Source organism: Sus scrofa, chromosome 13, assembly GCF_000003025.6.
Source record: "Sus scrofa isolate TJ Tabasco breed Duroc chromosome 13, Sscrofa11.1, whole genome shotgun sequence".
Classification (NCBI taxonomy): Eukaryota; Metazoa; Chordata; class Mammalia; order Artiodactyla; family Suidae; genus Sus; species Sus scrofa.
In genome coordinates, this window is record NC_010455.5 from 63417333 (window position 1) to 63438785 (window position 21453).

At 37.3% G+C, this 21453-nt stretch overlaps 1 protein-coding gene and 1 pseudogene across 9 annotated transcripts in view; both read left to right on the forward strand.

Annotated features, from left to right (window-relative positions):
* The window catches only part of GRM7 (glutamate metabotropic receptor 7), an 885981-nt gene that overhangs the window by 99331 nt on the left and 765197 nt on the right, over positions 1–21453 (forward strand). The gene's annotated exons all lie outside the window — the stretch shown is intronic.
* Positions 1433–13716, forward strand: LOC100516399 (annotated as a pseudogene).

Consider the following 21453-nt stretch of genomic DNA (forward strand, 5'->3'; position numbering starts at 1 on the left):
AAAGGTAATTGCTTGAGTTACAACAAATAAACATCAAAATAACAATAAAATACTTCATTAATTGGTCCTAATATGTATACATATTTTTAAAATGTTGGCTTAAAATATGTATCAAGAAAAATAAACAATAACTTTCTTATTATTTTGAAACCATTAAAAACTTACAGAAATTTATAGGAACAATTCTTTCTGGAACCATTTGAAAATGAGTTTACCTCCTAAAGCTCTGAAAACTTTTAATGTACATCTCACAAACAACATTTCTCTTATAAACTCTCTATACAACCACCAAAATAAAGAAATTGGCATTTGCTACATGTCTAGTTCAGGACTATGCATTGGAAAATGTTTACCTTTGATGTACTTTAGACAGATGAATATTGGTTTCCATACATGTTTGCATACATGTATATTTAGCTTCATATTCTTCTTCTTTTTTTTTTGCTATGTGTTTCAATTAATTAATTAATTCATCCACTTAATTGAGAAAGAGATCATGTATGTTAAGAAAACCCTTAAAGAAATGAAGGGAAAAGTCACACTGAGTAAAATAAAAGCATCAACTTCTACATAACTTTCTGGAGTTCATCATAGACATTTTCTTAAAACTAAAAGTAAAACCTAGAAATAATTATTTTTTAAAATATTTTATTCCATTTATTTAGTGTAATAATAGCAAGTAATGTTTATTAAATATTGTACAAAGCTTTTTACGATGTATTATCTCATTTAATCCTCACACAAGAAGGTATTACTTTTATTGTCTATTTTATAGTTGAGGCATCTGAATGTATCTGTCATTATTTCCAGCTAAACTTGTAAAAGAGAGATTTTTAGTATCAGCACAAACTTCTGAGAGCTATGTGGGTTGTAGTAAATGGTGTTTTCTCACCTCACTGATGTCAGAACATGCAGTACCATTCCTTTTTGAAGTGTGTTTTGCATCCCAGGGCAGGAAGTCACTCAATTATTAAAAGACTCTTGTGACTTAACTTTGAATTAGATTTTGAATGTGCATACTCTTCCTTAAACTTCTGCACTCCTGGAGTTTTCCATAGTGAAAGAGTTCTGATTTTCCTTGTCCTTAGGTCTTCTGAAAGAAGACAGAAAATGAAGGTGAGGAAGGAAATAGATGTCCTTTTTGTTCAGTTAGATAGAAATGTATGATAAAGCATATCTGGTGAGGTCCCTTTCCATCCATTGTTATCCCTAGGATGCCTTGGGTATCTTATGTTGGTGTGTGCTAGCTTGTATTTTCTGGGAGGTGGATGCTGAGATGAAAATTATAGTGCAACAGGTCTATTATATAGGAAACTGTGAGAGTAAAAGAGAGGAAGTGGGAAGTGGCTTAGATCTGGGAACATCTCTCTCAGGAAAGTGGGCAGCCTTGGAGCAAAGAAAACTGTCTAGAAGCATCTTAGTCTCAGTGGAAATGGCCAGGTGCTTGTGCCACTCCCTTGCTTGGTCATTGGTGACCAAACAGCTTAAAGTCAGTTTACAAGCTAAGGGGTATCCTGATGAAGCCACTGATAAGGCCATTAGCAACTCACCTTCCTTGCAACTGGACACGAAGTCACTTCTTGAGGGGAGATCTCACTGGCAAGTCTTTGAGTCTGCTACAGGGTGAGGTATTCATGGAGCATTTCAGGGGGAGCTGGAACTGGAAGTAGAGCCAGAGAATGTGGGTGCCAGTTTGGGTTCCTCTGCATACTTGCCCTGACACTTGGAGTCTTCCTTTCATTCTCTGTAAAATGGAACATAATGTACCTCAACCATAGAGAGGGGTGGAAAGGCAAAAATGAGGTTGTGTATGTGTTCTTGTGGTACATACAAATGATATCACTTACATCTGGAATCTAATATATGGCACAAATGAACCTTTATACAGAAAAGAAAACCATGGACATGGAGAATAGACTTGTGGTTGCCAAGGGGGAGGGAGAGAGTGTGATGGGCTGGGAGCTTGGGGTTAATAGATGTACTCTTGCCTTTGGAATGGATTAGCAATGAGATCCTGCTGTGTAGCACTGGGGACTATGTTTAGTGAGTTATAATGGAGCATGATAATGTGAGAAAAAAGAATGTATACATGTATGTGTAACTGGGTCACCATGATGTATAGTAGAAAAAATAATAAATGAAAGGTTAAAAAAATGCAAATACAAACCCCGAAAAAAACAAATGCTTTGCATTTTATTGGGGTTGTTGTATTATTATTCCCAAATAGTACTCATTCATAAAGTGAATAACTCTTAATTGTGCCCTTACTGTTTACCATGCTCCTTTTTAGCACTGAGATTATAGCAATGAAATGATCAGACAAAATCCCTGTTCACAAGGAGCTTGCATGCCAATGGGAAAAATAGACAGTAAAACGTACATACAAAATATATCAAGTTGTACCGCAGCCACTGTAGAAGCAATGCCAAGTAGTTATGCTGTGAGCCACATGGGATGGAGCATGATAATGTGCAAAAATAGAATGTATACATATATGTGTAACTGGGTCACTATGCTGTACAGTAGAAAAAAATTGTATTGGGGAAATAACTATTAAAAATAATAATGAAGTATAAAAAATAAAATTAAAGTGAAAAAATATATATATATCAAGTCATGATAAGTGCTTGAAAGCAAATGAAGCAAGATACAGGAGGAAGAATGGGGATTTCATATTACATGTGGTGGTCAAGAAGATTTCAGTGATCTATTGATGTTTGAGCCAGATAGAGAGAAATGAAAGTGAGTCATCAGACTGTTGGGGAAAGAAAAAATGAGACAGAAAGAATAGCAGGTGCAAAGGCCTGAGATGAGACTGTGCCTAGAATATTGTAGGAATAGCAAGGCACATCAAATATAGTTGGAGAGAGCAAAGGAAGTATAAATGGAGATGAAGTCAGAGAGGTAAATCTTACACAGACTTAGCCACCATCACAAAGTCTGATATTGACTGATGAGATGAGAGATCTTTGGTAGGAATTTGAGCAGAGCTGGGTATGATCCCATAGGCTGATATGTTGGAGTTTTCTGTATGAAGAAAGTCCTGAGCAAGGAGACCATATGCATGACCTCTACAGTAATGCAAGGAAGGAGATGGTATAGACTTTGCTTTGGGGACACATTGGGAAATATTAGAGCATGTTTGTATATTGATGTGTTTAATCCAGAGATGAAGATAATCATGATGTGGAAGAAAATGGAGACAGTCTTAGTAGAGGAACTTTCAAATAAGCAAGAAGACAAGATATAATGCACAAAGAGGGGTTGGCCTTAGGGGCAAAGACAGTACCGCTGCTGGAATATATAGTTTAAGGGCATCAATACGTGTATGTGAGTAGCTTCAATGGGGAGATGCATGGGGGAATCTCTTGATTTCTTCTGTTTCTCAGTAAAAATTTATGAGCAGAGAAGGAAGTGGTAGAAGAGGTACTTGAGGTTTGAGAAGAAAGATAGTCAGACTCAGGTCTACCAGAAGATCTCAAATCTTAGTGTGAAAGATCTCAAGGAAACAACTCTGATTATAGTTCCTTTTTGAAAGGGGGTTCTAGTAAGAGATTTTCAAGAAACTGATGTGAATTTCCTCATGATTTCCAGTTCTCTCATTTTCTACCTGTGTAATAGGCCTCTTTTTCCTTGTCTGATACATGTATTAGACAAAACCAGGGCTTTCATACTTCTTCAACCACAGATCTCCATAAGACGTTTTATATTATGACCCACTAAAGACATACACTGATACACACACACACATAGTTGGAAGACCAGAGTTTAAAAAGCAATGTTTAGCTTTCCTAAATAGGATGTTCTCTGATATTTTATATTCTACATGAATCTTGTTGTACTAATTTATTTTAGTTTAGTGTCTGATTTATTTGTTTTTAAGCCTGGGAAAGCTGGCTGTGAAATAGATTTCACAATTCACTAATGGGCCATGATCCACAGTTTGAAAAGCACATTTTTTTAATTGAAAATACTTTTTATTAAGGTATAAGTGGCATTTAACATTGTATTAGTTTCCAATGTACAGCATAATGATTAGATATTTGTGTAAAGTGTGAAATGGTCATCAGAGTAAATCTAGTTAAGATCCATCACCATACATAATTATAAGTTTTTTTCTTTTGATGAAAGCTTTTGAGATCTACTTTCTTGGCAACTTTCAAATATACAACAGTATTATTGATTATAGTTTCCATGATGTACATTATATCCCCATGACATTTATTTTATAAAAAGCAGTTTTTTGCTTTTTGTTTTTGAGTATAGCTGATTTACAATGTTGTGTTTGTTTCTGGTATACAGCAGTATGATTCAGTTATATATACAAATATATGCTTTTTCATATTCTTTTTCATTATGCTTTATTACAGAATATTGACTGTATTTCCCTGTGCTACACAGTAGGACTTGTTGTTTATCCATTTTATATATAATAGTTTGCATCTGATAATCCCGAACTCCCAATCTATCCCTCTCCTCCCCCTTGGCAACCACAAGTCGGTTCTCTATGGCTGTGAGTCTGTTTCTGTTTTGTAGATTCATTTTTGCCATATTTTAGATTCCACATATAAGTGATATCATATAGTATTTGTCTTTCTCTTTCTGCCTGACTTTTCTTAGTATGATAATTTCAAGGCCCATCCATGTAGCAGCAAAAAAGCACAGTTTTAAAAAACATTCCCTTAAGTGCCTTCCAGTCTCTAATTATAAGTTTTTATGAAATTTTAGAGAGAACATGAGGGATAAAGTGACCTCAACCACAGCAAGCATATAATAAGTATATTCAGAAACTGGAACTGGATCATAGGCTAATTTTGTTTTAAAAATAGCTACAAAGATTTTTAAATGAAATAATTCTGCAATTTAGGTTTTTACATCTATATTAGGAAAAAAAAAAAAAAAAACAAAAAAACAGAAGAATAGGCCTGCCTGACCTTAGTCCTCCTAGAGTTCTCCAGTCTGTTTCTCTCCCTACACTGGACTCACTTCCTTCATTTAGGCCAGTACCCTTAACACTACAGACATTTGTGAACTCTTCGCTGAGCCACAACGGGGGCTCCGAGGAGAGTACTTTTAAGAGAGAAGCAGAGCAAGGTTTGACAGAGATAGCAGAGGAGATGCACAGAGAAGAAGAGGCCAGTAAAGGTAGGGATAGAGTGATGTACCTGAGGCCAGGAGCTTTGGGGCCATCAGAAGTTGGAGGAGGCACTGGAGAGAATGCAGCCCTGCCAGTACCTTCATCGTGTGCTTCTGGCCTCCGAACTGTGAGAGAATACATTGCTGTTGTCTTAAGCCATCAAGTTTTTTGTTTTTTGTTTTTTTGTTTTTTTGTCTTTTTGCTATTTCTTGGGCCGCTCCCAGAGCCACAGCAACGCTGGATCGTTAACCTACTGAGCAAGGGCAGGGATCGAACCTGCAACCTCATGGTTCCTAGTCGGATTCATTAACCACTGCGCCATGATGGGAACTCCGTTTTTGGCATTTTTTAATGGCTGCAATAGCCAGGAATTTATACAGCAAGGGCAATAGGAATTATCATTTTAGAACTTTTCTCCCCTATTTGATCTAACAAGTAAATTGCTTTTGGGCACTAATCTGCATTGTTTTCCATGATAATTTTCTGCAAGCAAAGGTGTTATTTAGTGAGCTGAGTGGTGAGTTAGGTAAAACTGTAAGATGAGAATGTTTTGTCTTGTTCTTTCCTTGAAGGGTGTGACTTGGGGAAAGGATGCCTTATCTGCATTATTTCAATTAGAAGAGAATACAGAAGCATAACAGTAAATGAAAAGCCCTCTTAGAACACCCTTCTTTATTAAAAATAATGGAAAAAAACTTTGTTAATGAATGGAAATATTAACCCAGTGTTCAGGTGTTTGTTATGCATTTGTTTACTATTGTTCTTGAAAGTTGGAAAGGCAAACTTCCACATATTTACAGAGTAATCACTGATCCTTGATAAATAGCTTTAAAAAAAGGAGAGAAGAGGTAGGGACAGTCACAAGACTCTTTTTCATTCTACCCAAGATGTTATAGGAAAAAGTTGCTGGGAGAGTGTATGCATGTGTACATATTTAGAGTCACCTCTGAGTAGTAAATGGGGAGATAAAAGACAAAGTCTTTCAACATACCTATTGCATTCGTGAAACACACCTCTAATTGATTCACAAGTATCTTCACTGAAATATCTCCCAGTAAAATTAACCATAAAGACTCACTATTTGACATCAGACTTACCAGTAGGAAATTTTGTAATGCTTCCTAATAATGATAATAAGGAGATGAATCTAACAATAGCAGGGCAGTGATTCCTAGAATAGGACATGTCAGGAGTTCATGATCTCAAGTTACGCTCCATTCAATGAAACATCCAAGGGAAGGAGAACTGCTTGGTTTTCCTATCAATGGGTAGAGGAGGGCACTTGGTATCTCTGATGTTCACCATGAGCCTTAGCAACTTAGAGGTAAACATATCAACAACCGTATGCTCAGAAAGCTTTCTGATTCAACAACCACATTTCTAGGACTAACAGTGATCATGATGATACATGCAGATTTATCTATGAGAATGTTCACTGAAGGGATATTTATTACTAGCTAAAATTCAAGCAATTTAATATCCCCAAATAAAAATCAAGTAGTTGTCCACCAATTTGATAGAATGCTCAGTAACAATTTTAAAAGATTACGAAAATCTGTATTTACTGAGATACTGCAAGGGCAGATTGCAAAGCCCTATTTACTACGTTATCTTGTTGGTAAAAAATATGCAAGTACAGAAAATAGACTAGAAAGTTAGATTCTAGGTAATTTGTGATTATCAGTCTGGCCAGTTTCAGGATATTGCCATTTTCCTTTTTTTTGTCCAATGTATATTGATGTGTATGTTGCTCTGTGGGAGGTAACATGTTCCAGTTTATAAAGACAGGGATGAAATAATTATTAAATCATATTGAAACAGTCTTGACTCTCAACAAGCCTTCTTTTGTTTCCTGTCTGGCTTCTAGTATTTCAGAATCAATACTCTATAGGGCCACATTTTAAAATGGAAACATTTTGCTACCCTCAACTTCAAAATACCTTTTTAGTTAATTAATGTTCTAATGAAAAAGAAACCTTCATTTAGAAAAAGAAAAGCAAATAAAATTCTTACCTGAGTAATCAGATCTTAGTATTAATGGTTGATGCAATTTTATTTAATACTTTAGGGATTCACAAACCCTTAGAGAATATAATGTAAGCTATTTATCTTCTTTCTAGAGAAACATGCATACACAAAATGTTGTATGCGGTTTTGGGAGAAGGTAGTATTTTTTCATGTATTTTTTGAAGCCCATCACAAATATGTTTTCTCAGTTCAAATTAGGAATTCCCAGTTAAATAATTTTAAGTTCCTTTCTGGTTGTGTTCTCCTAAGATAATGCAAATGTCAGTCTTGTATCTTTACTTGTATATATCACTAAGCACTGCTTCTTTGTCTTCTGTACAAATACTTAGAATGTAAGAAAAAGTAGAGTGGCAAGCCTTCTTATCTACTTCACACTTGGAAACCTTGAATCTGAAGCTCTCCCTTGGTAAGATCCAACTAATAGATGCAGACTGTTGCCTTTGGAATAGATTAGCAATGAGATCCTGCTATGTAGCACTGGGGACTATGTGTAGTCACTAATGATGTAGAATGATAATGCGAGAAAAAAGAATGTATACATGTATGTGTAACTGGGTCACCATGCTGTACAGTGGGAAAAATAATGTATTGAGGAAATAAAAAAAAAAAATAAAAGCGATCAGTTCTCATATGTGACAACTACTGTTGTTTGACTATAAGGATATCAAGTGATATACATTTCATATAAGTATGTGATTAAGTGCTTTGTATACTGTCTGTGGTGAGCAGGCATTCACCCCAGGATGCATGGAATAGTGTGTTCAGTATTCTCTCAGCTACTCATCCACAAGTTCCTACTAGAAAGATAACCTAGGAAAACTTACTCACTAGGTTGTGAGTGAGTTTCCCTAATGAAAAAATAAAAAAAGAAATTTCTTATTATCTCAGATAAGAAATGAGAAACCATAGATAAAAAAAAAAAAATTGAAGCTGGAGAAATAGAAAAAAAAAAGGCTGTAGATTGAGGTAGATGACCTCTCTTCATGATATGTCCAAGGTAAGCTGGTAAAATTACTGAAGTTACAAAATGCTATGTTTGGTAGGTATTTTTCCTGAAGCAGAGACTTAAATGAGCTGAACTTTAGCTTGCCCTGGGGAAGAACTAAGTTAGAAGGAATGGATACGGAGGTGAAAACAGGGAGTCCTGGCAAAAATTTGTGGCGGTCATGGAATTCAGTTAAAATTTCACCAAAACTCTGAAGGATGTTAGGACCCAACTGACTTTTGAATTGCATAGTTTTGGTATTTAAATTATAAATGCGTGATTCATTTATAATTCAGTTGTGTTCTTTTAAGGGAAAAAATCTTGGCTTTAAGAATCTAATATAGTTACATACACAGTCTAAATTTAGGCATCTTATGTAATTCACCACAATTTCTGGGCTTTCTTTGCTGTGGGTGTTTTTCTCCACCACCTTCTCTGTTGAAGGTGAACAAGGGCCTTGGAAGAAGACAATGGAATCTCTCCATCCCTGCCCCAAATTATTTAAATGAGGCTCCAGAAGTGTCCTTGGTTCTTTTTATAAATCATTGTCCATTTCCAAAGGCTGGTGTTGGTCCCTCTTGGGTGTAAAAATTGTGTTACAGGATAATCACTCAGTGCATTAACAGTCTCCTTAATGGAGGGAAGCCATTTCTGTCACGCTTCCTCTGGTCACTTGAACACTCTCCAGTCAATAGCTTCTGATCCTGGGTTTTCTAGCCTCCAGGAGAGGACTGCGTGATTTTTATTGAAATTATATTTTGATGTGTCAGGACAGGTGGTACAAGGAAGTCATGTAGAAAAATAAAACATATAATATCAACACCAATTGTAATATACAACTTTTTGTCTATTTTTACTTTCTAAATTATGGTACAGTAAAGCTACTTTTGGTGCATAGTTCTTTGAATTTTAGCACATGTATGGATCCATGGAAACATCGCCACAGTCAGGATAAGAGCAATTCCATTACCCTCTCTCATTCCTCCCTGATAGATTCTCCTCCATCTGCTGACTTTGGACAACCACTGATCTGAACTTCATCTCTATAACTTTGTCCTTTTGAGAATGGCATATCAATGGAAACATACAGTATGAAACTGTCACCTTCATGTCTTTGAAATTGAGATTCATCCAATTTGTTGTGTGTGTTTCTACCGTTATGTTTATTATTGCTAAGTAGAATTCCATCGTAAGGATGTACCACAATTTGTTTATTCATTCATGCATAAGGAGAATTTGGGTTGTTTCCAGTTTAGGGATGTTATAAGTAAAGGTAATAGAACATTCATATACATGATTTTTGTAAGAATATACCTTTTTTTCATTTTTCTAGAGTAAATACCCAGAAATGGAATTGTTCACCTTGGATGTTGAAAAAAAATTCAGTGGGCAAAGTTATTCTTTAATTATTTCTAATTATCAAATCATCTCCACTTTTCTTTGGAAATACTGCTTTCATTGATTTTTATCTTTGCACTCAATATGCAAAAATGAGGATTGAAGAACAATAAGTGTGAAAGTTTAGGTGCAAACACAAACCACTAAAAAGTGACACATATCTCTGACTATCTAAGAATGTTCAGGAAGAAAAGATGCCAAGGTACCTCAGGTTTGAGAATATATAAAAAGAGAAAAATGATAACAATTGGTAAATAATTCATTTTCAGGATAGTAGTTTCATTTTCAAGAAAAATTAGGTCTGGCATTTCTACCCTGGGTATAGAGCATGAACTGACATAAACCACTGAGGAAAACTTCTAGGGTTTCTGTGGTTAGGGATTTTTATGGCTTCAGTAGAATGAAGGGTTTACTCTGCTTAATGGTTTCAAGAAGTTGCTTTCTCAAGAGTAATAAGAGAACATCAATGACACTGTGAATTAGGTGTTTACTGAGGGTCTCATTATCCTTTAGCATAATTCTCATATGTGAAGTCAGCTCAAGGTTTATTCAGAAACCAAGTTTCCCATTTTGCCAGAGTGTAAAAAAAAATTGTAAATTATTGTGGTATATTTGTTTCCTAGTCTACTTGAATAATGAAGCTCATTTACAAATTAAACAATAGAGAAGAACCTCACTTGTACAAAATTCCTGTTTGTGGGCCTAAGTGCATTAAACTTGGTCTACAATTCTACTTTCAAATGACGTTTTAGTTTCCTGTTTTCTGAGTGCCAAAAATTGAGAGATTCTACTAAAAAGATTGTCTCATTTAATCCATAAAATGACCAAAATAACCTTTGTATGGTTTATATACTTTTGTTATGATAGAGTCTAGAGCTTATACAAAGCACAGGGTACTGACAGGGGAATACTTCCAGGGAATGACTTGAAGGGAGAATCGAAGCTCACCTGTTCTCCTGCTGCTCTGCCACATTTGGTATTTGAAGACTTCTAGATAGTCTTTAAATTGAGAAATAATTTCTAGTTAGCCTCTACTAAAATAGACATGAATTCCTTGATACCATATCTGGGGGACAATACAGTCTTGTGATTAAGAAGATAAATTAAAAAGGCAAGAGTTCAATGAATGTAACCTTATCATCATTATTGTCATGATTATTACTATTATTTCACCAATTATACCTGTTGCATGACAAAAAGCAGAGTGCAGAATAGCTGGGGAATTCCTCAGGGCAGCAGCGGTGGCTGGTTAGGTGTGGCCCAGTGGTGACAGAACTCCTAGCCTGGTAGGCAGGCATCCAGCTCCAGCCTAGCCTCCACATGCACCCTGGGCTCCACATTGCACAGTGGTGAAGTATTTCCTGGGCCAGAGAGTGCTCCAGAGTTCCTGGGCCCAAGTGTTGGCTGCCTTCTGGCAGCATACCTGAATCCCTATAGCAAACATGTCTTGACAGAAGACATAGTGCACAGGGAGGTGACCCCTGATCAGAAGCTCCTGTCCCAGTGACTCCTGATGAAGACCATCAGAATGCCCTTCTGGGCTGAGTGACTGTTTCCTGCCAGTGTTGCTCACTCAGTGCACATCCTGGAGAATTCTATTGTGGACCCTCAGAACCAGACCATGATCACTTTCACCTGGAACATCAACTACACCCAGCGGATGGTGGTGGAGGAACGATGTGTTTATGGTGTGAACTCTGATAACAATGGCTAGACTGAAATCCAACAGGAAGCCTGGGTCTCCTCTAGCTTATTTGGCATCTCCAGAGCTGTCCAGGAACTTGGTCTCACGTGGTTCAAAAGTGACCAAGACTATGAAGAATTTTGAATATATCTTGGCCAAGCTGAAAGTGAGACCCCTCCCTAAATCCTTGTTTGAAACAGCCAAGGAAGCCAAGGAGAAGGCCAAGGAGATGGCACTGGCAGCTACAGAGAAGGCCAAGGACCTTGCCAGCAAGGCAGCCACCAAGAAGCAGCAGCAGCAGTTTGTTAAGCCAACCCAGGCCCTGGGGCAGCAGCACAGCAGACCACCCGCTCCAGTTCCTATGCCCTCTCCCTCTTATACTTTATTATTAAAAGTCAACTTCCGGTCCTACTGTTTGGGTGGTGGACTATGAGTGGTGGGCTATGAGTGGTGTCCTGTTTGGCATCTCCAGTGCACCAGGCCAGTTATCCATATCTGAGCTGGGCCTCCTTATTCCTACATCAAGTGGCTGAAGACAGAGGTGCAGTGGTCCATGGTCATGGTGTCCAGATGAAGTGGTCATAAATACTAGACTGTAAGCTCCATGAGGGCAGGGACCTTTGTTTTATTTTCTGTTGTGTCCCAAGTACCTGGAACAAAATCTAGCACTTAACAGGCATTCAGTAAATACTTGCTGAATTTAATTAGCTCCCCCCCAATAAAATAGCTGCAGAGAAGGAATGCTATTTCATCAGTGCAAATGAAGTATCTTTCACTGATAATCCTGCTGTATAACATGGATCCTCTAACTCTTTTAAAAGCCAGTGTGTTACAATGACACTTCTTAGTTGAAGGTATATATATTTCTTTCCATCGACATTTACCGAACTCATCAGTAGTCTATTTTCATCAATGATTGATTGCCAGGCATTTCATTGTAATCATAGCAAAATGTGCCATGACTATGCTACAGAAATTTTCTTCTTTTTTCTTCATGAATCTTCTCTCATTCCCCCAAACCCATCCCACATGAGACCTAGAAAGTAGGCTGCTAACAGTATATTTCATCAAGATGGGTCTGCATGTGTTAAACAAGCTTGTGCATATGTTTAGAGAAGAAAAGCAGCCCATCTTAGTCCCTCACATTTTTTTCTCCAACTTCAGCCAGACCGTGGAGCCTGGGGCCATTGCTAGAGGTGAGGCTCACACTCTTTGAGTTCCTGTCATTCATCACATATTCAACATGTATTTCTCAAACCATTTTTGCAAGTATGTTGTTTAATCCCTGGAACATGCTTGCAAGTATACCATATGGGTCGTGTGTTATAGATGAAGAAACTGAGGGGTCAAATGTCTTGCCCAGTCTAGCATGGCTAATGAAAGGAAAACTGCTGATGTGGATCCCTACTTGCCAACTGAGCTCCATTCCTCTTTCTACTATTCCATAGCTGCTGAGGTGGAAAGAAAGGGATGTAGGTGCTGGCAGAAGCACGTTGGCCTATATGTAGCAAGGGCCTGTGTCAACTCTGGGAATGGGCTTGACTACAAAGAGGGTAAGTTATAGAGGTATCTCAATATTTTTCTGAAATGATGTGTGAGAAGACTCCCCAGCAATGTTATCATGGCTCAAATTGACCTAGTTATGGGCTTTCAAGACTCCCAGTAACTCCACCATAAGCATTAATTTCATTACCAAAATCGATTCTTGTTTTCCTCACTTATTATGGTCACCCTCTTGAGGTTCATATCTGGCTTCTGCATCACATTGTACTGGCTGTTTCGTGTTCTTGGAATTAACCACAATGATTTTCTAAGCTCTCTTTACTTCTCTAAGTTCGCTGTTTGGAATAGATTCTCACCATTTTTCACATGACTAGCTAGCATCTACTTATCATTAGGATGCTTTTCCCAGGAAACCTGCTCTGGTTTCACCTATTCGTGAGAATAAAAGATCCTCTTCTGAGTCCTTTGGCCATTCTTTGCATAATCTTAGCTCTCATTTGCCCTCTGTCACTAACTATTTTTTTCTCTCTCTGGTGAGTTAGTTCTTCTGTCCCTTTCCCTCTTTTCTTTTTGATTCATTGTATTTTCCCTCCCTTCCTACTTGCCTTTCCCATTTCTTCCTTCTAGCCTTTTACTCTGCCTTATGACAGGTATTTCCTGGGCATGCACTTCATGGTAGGAACTGATATGAATTATAAGAGCAAAATGGTAAGAAATGTAAATGATTTCCCTGCATTTAGGGCATTGACATTCTAATGGTAGGGGAGACAGACAGCAAACAATTAGTACAAAAAAATACTTTCAGAACTTGGCAGTTCTTTCTTGGCTACAAAGAAAACCACATATGATAAATTTATGGAAAGTAGATAGAAATACTTTATTTTTTAGTTAATTAATTAATTAATTGGCTTTTGTCTTTTTAGGGACGCACCTGTGGCATATGGAGGTTCCCAGGCTAGCAGGTCGAATCAGAGCTTTAGCCCCAGGCCTATGCCAGAGCCATAGCAACACCAGATCCAAGCTGCGTCTGTGACCTACACCAAAGCTCACAGCAACGCTGGATCCTTAATCCACTGAGCAGGGCCAGGGATCGAACCCACAACCTCATGGTTCCTAGTTGGATTCCTTTTCTCTGTGCCATAATGGAAACTCCTATTTTATTTATTTAAAAAAATTATTTAGGTATAGTTGATGTACAAGGTCATGATAATTTCTACTGTACAGTAAAGTGATTCAGTTATGCATATACACACATCCACTCTCTTTCCAATTCTTTTCCCACATAGATTATCACAGACTACTGGGTAGAGTTCTCTGTGCTATACAGCAGTCCCATTGGCCAATCCTTCCTTATGCCTAGATGGTAGTACTCTAAACAAGGTGGGCGGTAGAGATTTCTCTAAGATCCAGTTGAGTTGAAACTTGAGTGAACTTGAGGTATTCAAGGAGAAGATAGGAGAAGAGTAGAAGTATATTGAGTTGAAGTTTGAGAGCTATTCCAGGTTAGGTCATGCTAGTTACATGTAACCACTATTTCCTAAGTGCAGTGGAAGGCCAGTAGATATATTTTGATGGGGAAGTGGCATGATCAGCTTACCATATTCAAAATATCACTGTGGCTGCTTTATGAAGAGTAGCATATTTAGGCCCAATCCTGGAAGATTTCTGGAAGCACAGAGATTGGAAGATGACTATGAACCTGGTCCAGTGTGAGACCTGACAGTGGTCTGGGCTAGGTTTGTAGTGATGGAGATCGAGATCATCTCTTTGATACTGCTGTTCCCTTTCAGAAGAACAATGTATCCTTAGAGACCCACAAGTCTAGGCCCCTTTCGTGCATGAATCATTCCTGAGGATCAGTCTGGCACCTGGGGAAGCTATGATAATCCCAGCTTTTGTAGGTCATCATGGACCACTCTTCCCAGAATTAGCACCTGGACCTATTGAGTGGTCATCCAGAGGCCCAGCAGGCACAACATGGGCCCAGTGTTCTCCAAGAATGCAGTTCTATCGCTAAGGGAATTAACTTTCTTAAAGTGCTATGTTGATTTTACTGAGTCTCACAATGACAGGTCTTAATGTTATCCTTGTAATTATTAACTCTAAATTCGTAAAGAATAAACACGTCTCAGCTCTAGCTCAGGTACACACTATGAAATATGTTTACTGGTTTTCTTTCTATTTTTACAGAACTTTATCATACTTCACACCATTTTTTACCATTTCACATGACAGCACTAGAGATTGAGGTCTTAATTTTTAATTTTTATTTGCAAATCTTCCAAATAGCAGATTATCAAATTGTGCCAAATTATTCATTTAGACACTAAATTCAAAACCATTTATAAGTTATCTATCTTTTGAATTGCAGATTATCCTGAAAATTAGCCATGCCTTGATACCACACACACCAAAGGTAGGATTGTTGCTGGGCCATGTAGATAAATGTTCCTAAGGCAATATTTCCCAAAGGTGCAAGTTTGTTCTTGAGGTATTAATAGACAGTATTGCCAAATAAGTCTCCTTATTTCCTATCATTTCTTTAATGGGAATTTAACCAAAATGTACTTTCTTTAGGATGAGATTTCTTAAATCCTTCAGAATGCAGATATGCTATGAAGCTTTCCAAGTGAGCATGGGGTGGTTTAGAAAGTACCACATTTCTCAAAATAAATTGACAAGATTACCCTTTTACACAAAGCTTCTAGAAGTAGTGGTTTGTGGAATAAACATTAGGGCATATCACTTAAAGGTATTTATATGCTCAAAAGGCAGTTTAAAAAATTATTCTTTTGTCCAAGGAAATAATGAGGCCTTAATCATTTCATATACTTCATATAATTTACCTTGTTGGATCATGCGATTAATAGTACTTCAATTAACGTAGCATAGTAAATTCCTGACATAGGGAATTTTTTAAAGTTTACTGTACTCTCAGATTTTAAACGAGGGTGAGGTGAATTGCCTGTGGTGACATGGCTGCTTAGGGGCAGGAGCCAGTTTTCGGTTCCTTATTCTATATTTGTAACTGCTGTGTTTCTGGCTACCAGAAATGAGTGGAAAACCTACTCTTATCTCAGGTTTCCTTCCTCCCGTCAGGATTCATCTTATTTTTTTCCAGATTCATACTCTGGATCATACAACTAGTTATAACCGTGATGAAAAATACATAATATATTTAAAACCATAAAGTATTACATGAGGAATTGACCAAACCTAAAAAGAATGAATGCGTATACAGGAAAGTTCCAAACTTTGGGTTCAAAAAGTTAATAGCTATTACAATTTGAAGAATATTATTGGTGAGAAGGATGTGGGGATCCTAAATGATGACTTACTAAATATAAATCATCAGCATAGCACAGCTGTGAGAAGAGCTAATGTTGTCTTAGAATTCATGACCAGAAATATAGTTTACAGAATAAAAGAGGGAGACTCATGTGTGCTAGTGAGTCTTTTCCTGGAACACTGGCTAAACATTCAGAAATGCGAACAGCAGTTGGTTCCATTTATCTTCAGAGATTCTCAACCCTAAATTGCTCTTATTCTGTGCCTTCCAAGAGCACAGAGTGCCAGCCGACTCTCCATTTCCTCTTTGAATTGCTATATTCCCTCATTCCTTAAAGGTTGTGTAACAGCACGGTTAATTATCTATTCCAATGAGAGCATCCTGTGGACGTCTTGGTAGCTAGATACAGGCAGACCTTCCCTGTTTCTTTCTTTTCTTCTTTCTTTTTTTTTTTTTTTTTTTTGAAATCCTTGAAAACTGAAGGCAGGTGATGGAATTTTGGATTAGATAGTTATTTTGCTAAAAAATCTATGAATAATGCTGTTCTTCTGGCCATATTATTTAGTCCACTACTTCCTTGACATTTAAAAGTTTCATGAGAAGAAAATAAAAAATGCAAAGCAATCAAGCAAATGAATCCAATGGTACAATTTCATGGACTCTTTCAGGGGGGTCCGAAAATGGGTATCTCTTTACTTTTTAAGGTCCATTAATTTTGGACTAGGAGACTATAATTAAGAGTTACATTTAAACAAAAAAGGAAACTTTTGGAATTAATTTTCACTTCCAAACACTAGGCATGCAAGATTTTATTTTATTTTTTGTCTTTTTAGGGCTGCACCTGGGGCATATGGAGATTCCCAGGCTTGGGGTCTTTTTGGAGCTATAGCTGCTGGCCTACACCACAGCCACAGCAACGCCAGATCCAAGCTGCATCTGTGACCTATACCACAGCTCACAGCAATGCTGGATCCTCAACCCACTGAGCAAAGCCAGGGAACGAACCTGCAGCCTCATGGTTCCCAGTCAGATTCATTTCCACTGCACCACAACAGGAACTTCCAGTGCAAGACATTTTAAAGTTACTACTCGTATCCTTGTTTTCAAAGTTTTTAGTGAGGGACATAGACATGTTAACAAACATTTTGAATCCATAGTTTTGCCACTTAATAGAAAACTGAAAGAGGGTTCAGAGAGGAGGAATTGGGAAGGTAAACAGAAGATTTTGTAGCTGAGACAAAGGCACAAGTAGAAAGACAGAAGTAGCAGGAAGATAGAAGTGTAGTCATAAACTGAGATCCATGGTATTTTTGAAAATGGGCATTGGTCAAAAAAAAATTGTCCTTAATATTCCTTCCCTGCCTTGTCTATTTTGCTGTGTGCTTCTTGATATAATTTACTGCTATTCAAGAAACTCAGTGCAACAAGTATTTATTGAGTCTCTATATACACCAGATAGTGCATTGGTTATTTAGGCTGCAAAGATAAATATTTAAACTGGAACCACTTACAGTCAAGTGGAAGAGATGCTATGTACATTCAAATAACTGAAATGCAATGCATAACTGGTCACCAAAACAGGAAGACTTTGCCTTTGGGGGCTTATAAGTGGGTTATGTCACTGCTTCATATCAGTAAGGCTGCCAACAGGGAACAGAATCCAATTCAGATGATTCAAAAAATCTTAATGAAGAAAGTATTTTTAGAGGGCTGCGTAGGTTCAAGGGATGCTGAGGTTTCAGGGGCTAACAATCATGGGAAACTCAGCCCAGGGGCCAGGAGAGGAAATTGTTTCCTGAAGCCAGGTAATGGCTAGAGGTATGGAGGAGGGCTGTTCCTCAAGAGCCAAAGTCGTGAAAAAAAGACAACACTAACAGAAAATATGGCCTCGAACAAAGAAAGTGTGAGGAATAAACACCTCCAATTTTCTCTTTTCCTACCGTCTTATTTTCTGTGTTGCACCCCAATGACCAAGGCAAATTCAAATCCAACTCATGTGAGAGGCTGGATAATGCAATGTCAGCTTCCTAGGACATAGATCAGAGCTGGGAAAGATAGGAGAACTATCTAAGAATGAGGAAATAAGTACAAACCCCTTGGTGAAAGTATTAAAAAGGAAGAGGTCACATGAAGAGCAGGTCACATAAACCTTGTGAGCAGGTTATATAAACCTTGCAGCATAAATGACATGACTGATATCAAAGGAAGGCATTCCCAGGAGTGTGAACAGATTTAAATGAGGCAAGGAAAGTAAGAGACAATAATAGAAAGTAAGAGACAATAATAATTCAGATTGGCTAATATATGCTATAAAATATATAGCATGTGTCAGGTGAGTGGCCTTGAAAGGGGGTGGAGGAAAGCCTTGGATGCCTAGCTGGACAGTTTGTACTGTGGTTGGTAGATGAATGGTTTTTACCTAAAAAGAATAGCATGTTGGAATACGTAATCTAGTGTCACAAAAGATGGTTTTGATGGCGTAGAGCCTCTTCAGAGAAACCAGGCAGGAGCATATTGTGGTGTTCAAGGTTACTAATTCTGTTGGTCTGAGAAAGATTTTGGCCATGGAGACAAAACAGGAAATTACAGTTCTAGAGCTGACAGGGTTTAGCAATGGATTAGATATGGAAGGATCTGAACCTGGGTGATCTGTGTTAGACCTTAACACAGGGAAGGAATTCAGCAAGAAGTTAGGTTGAGGGAGGAAGCAATGAATTCATTTTCAGTTTCTTGCTGGAAGGTAATCATTTGGAAATGAGTTGAGGCTTGAAATTGCAGATTGGGAGTCAATTTGATAGAGATGGTATCTCCCTAAGAGTGAATAGGGTTGTCAAGAATAGAAAATAACATCATTATGTTTAATAGTGGAAACTTGGTGAGTAATATTTTAGTAGAGGTAATTATATAAAAAGAGTTTAATACAAGATATAGAAAGATACTTTGAGGTAGAAGAAGAAAGGGGGAACATATTGGGCCATTATAGTCCATGAAAAGAGGCATTTTCAAGGTAAAATATTTCTGAGTAATGCTTTATTTTCTCTAAGAAAAGACTACTGGGTTGAGTAGTTATGTAAATTACTCTTCCAGAGACTTTGAAGGTGAAGGAGCAGCATGAATGGAAGCCAAACACAGGGACATGACGGGAGGAATGTGGTTTTGTTTTTCTGATAAAGGAAACCTAAGCATGTTTATAGGGAGAGCTGAAGCAATTCTCTTATTCTCATATTTTCTCCCTGTTTTTGTTTAAATGAGACAGTATTTATCATCTTTAATATTATTTATTAACAATACTCTCAGGTCCACAGTTTTGAGATACTACTTTCTTTCTGTTTTTTGTTTTTTTTGTTTTTGTCTTTTCAGGGCTGAACCCAGGGCATATGGAGGTTCCCAGGCTAGGGGTCTAATCGGAACTGTTGCCGCTGGCCCACGCTAGAGACACAGCAACACCAGATTTGAGCCATGTCTGCGACCTACACCACAGCTCACGGCAACACCAGATCTTTAACCCGCTGAGTGAGGCCAAGGATTGAACCCACAACCTCATGGTTCTTAGTTGGATTTATTTCCACTGTACCAGGAAGGGAACTACAGGAGACACTACTTTCTTAAAGTGACCCAGTGAGGAAGTAAATTACCATAACATCCCAATACTTAAAGCAAAATGCCAAAGTTCACTTTTTTTAATGTTAAAAATTTTAAAAGAAACTTTTAAAAGAGTATTAGTAGGACATTTATCCTGGATGTTCTAGTTTTTTATTTAATCTAACATAGCACAGGTTTGGTTTTTTTTTTTTTTTTTTTTTTTTTTTTTTTTTTTAAGGCAAGTTACTTCTTGCTGAGTATGATTTTTATTTCTGTGGACCTTGGCCAGTGATAGTAACATAAAATATTTTCTGTTATCTTTTTAATAATCATAGCCCCTGATCATATGGTAGATGCTTAAAAAATAACTTACAGTGTTTTTCTGAGGTCTTTCATAATGAAATTGTGTCTGGATGGCTGACGTTTTTGTGTTTATGTGTTTAGAAGGAGATTTTAAGGATGTGCCATTACTATTTCTGGTTCTCCCCATCCAGACCATGCAGATTACACTTCCCATCTTGATGTCGGTCAGGGTCACGTGACTTGCTTTTGCTAACGAAAAGTAAGTAAAAAAGACGCATTTAAGGGTTGGCGTACACTTCTCCATGCCCTCTTCTCCTCTGGTTAATCCATGTTGGTATCATAAAAATGTTGGAAATGCATTCATCCTGGAATCCTGCATGACACTTATAGAACATAGCCTCTGTCAGCTAACCTGTGTTCTTCATGAGACATAAGTGATAATAAAATTTGTTCCTCTAAGCAGAGGTTGCCAAACTTTTTTTTTTTTTTTTCTGAAAAAGACAAGATAGTAAATGCTTTTGACTTTGTGGATCATACAGTCCCTGTTACAACTAGGCAACTCTGCCATTGTAGAGCAAAAGCCATCATGGACAATAAGTAAAATCAAAAACAAAAACAAAATACCATGGGCATTTCAATAAAATTTTATTTATAAAAGTAAGTAGCAGACACACATTTTACTAACACATGCTTTAAGCTTCAGAGTTAAGTTTGTTATGCAGCATAACCTAGTTCATACTGTCTGATATAGCTACCAACTATACTTTACCAAGGGAATTTGTGTGAGATCTGAACAAATGTAGTGACAATTTGTGGTTCTCTGTGAGAATATTTGTTTAAAAAAGGACCACATAAAATTGATTTGGGTTCAGATTTTTACTTAATCAGAAATCAAAAAATTAGGGACACAAAAATGCATAGAACAGATGTTTAAGAAAAAGCATTTCAAACATTTAGAAATTTTCATCAAAATGAAACTTTCAGAAAAGAACACCAAAAGAAAGACTATTTGAGAGGCTGTGACAAAGGCCAGGGAATGAATTATGTCTAAGCAAGTGTCCACGGGAAGAGGCTTCCTCACTTCTTCCATATCACTTAAATCCTAATATAAGGAAATTTGGGTTCAGGAGATAATTTTTGAAGTTTACAAAGAGCCAAAAGTAGTCTTCTGGGACACAGTAACTTTTTATTTCTCAGAGTTCACTGCCAGCCAATTCTTTAGCTGTGCACTCTTTGTCAAAATGTATCTACTTGCATATTTGTAATGTGGCCTTTTCTGTACATACATTACACTTCATCAGAAAGTTGTTAACATGAATTATTTAATGAAATAAAGTGGAGGAAATCATTTCTGAAGTGTTGCATAATAAATGCCCAGTTAGTTTTAAGAGTGATTTGTAAAGTGTGATTATTGTGTCAGTAAACTTCAGCTTTCTATAAACCAGTCAGTGGTTCTCTGGGTGATGCTGTATTTGTGAATTGGATCTTGAACTCCCTCATTTTCTAAATAAGTACTTTTCTTGGTCAACCTCAAAACTATTGGA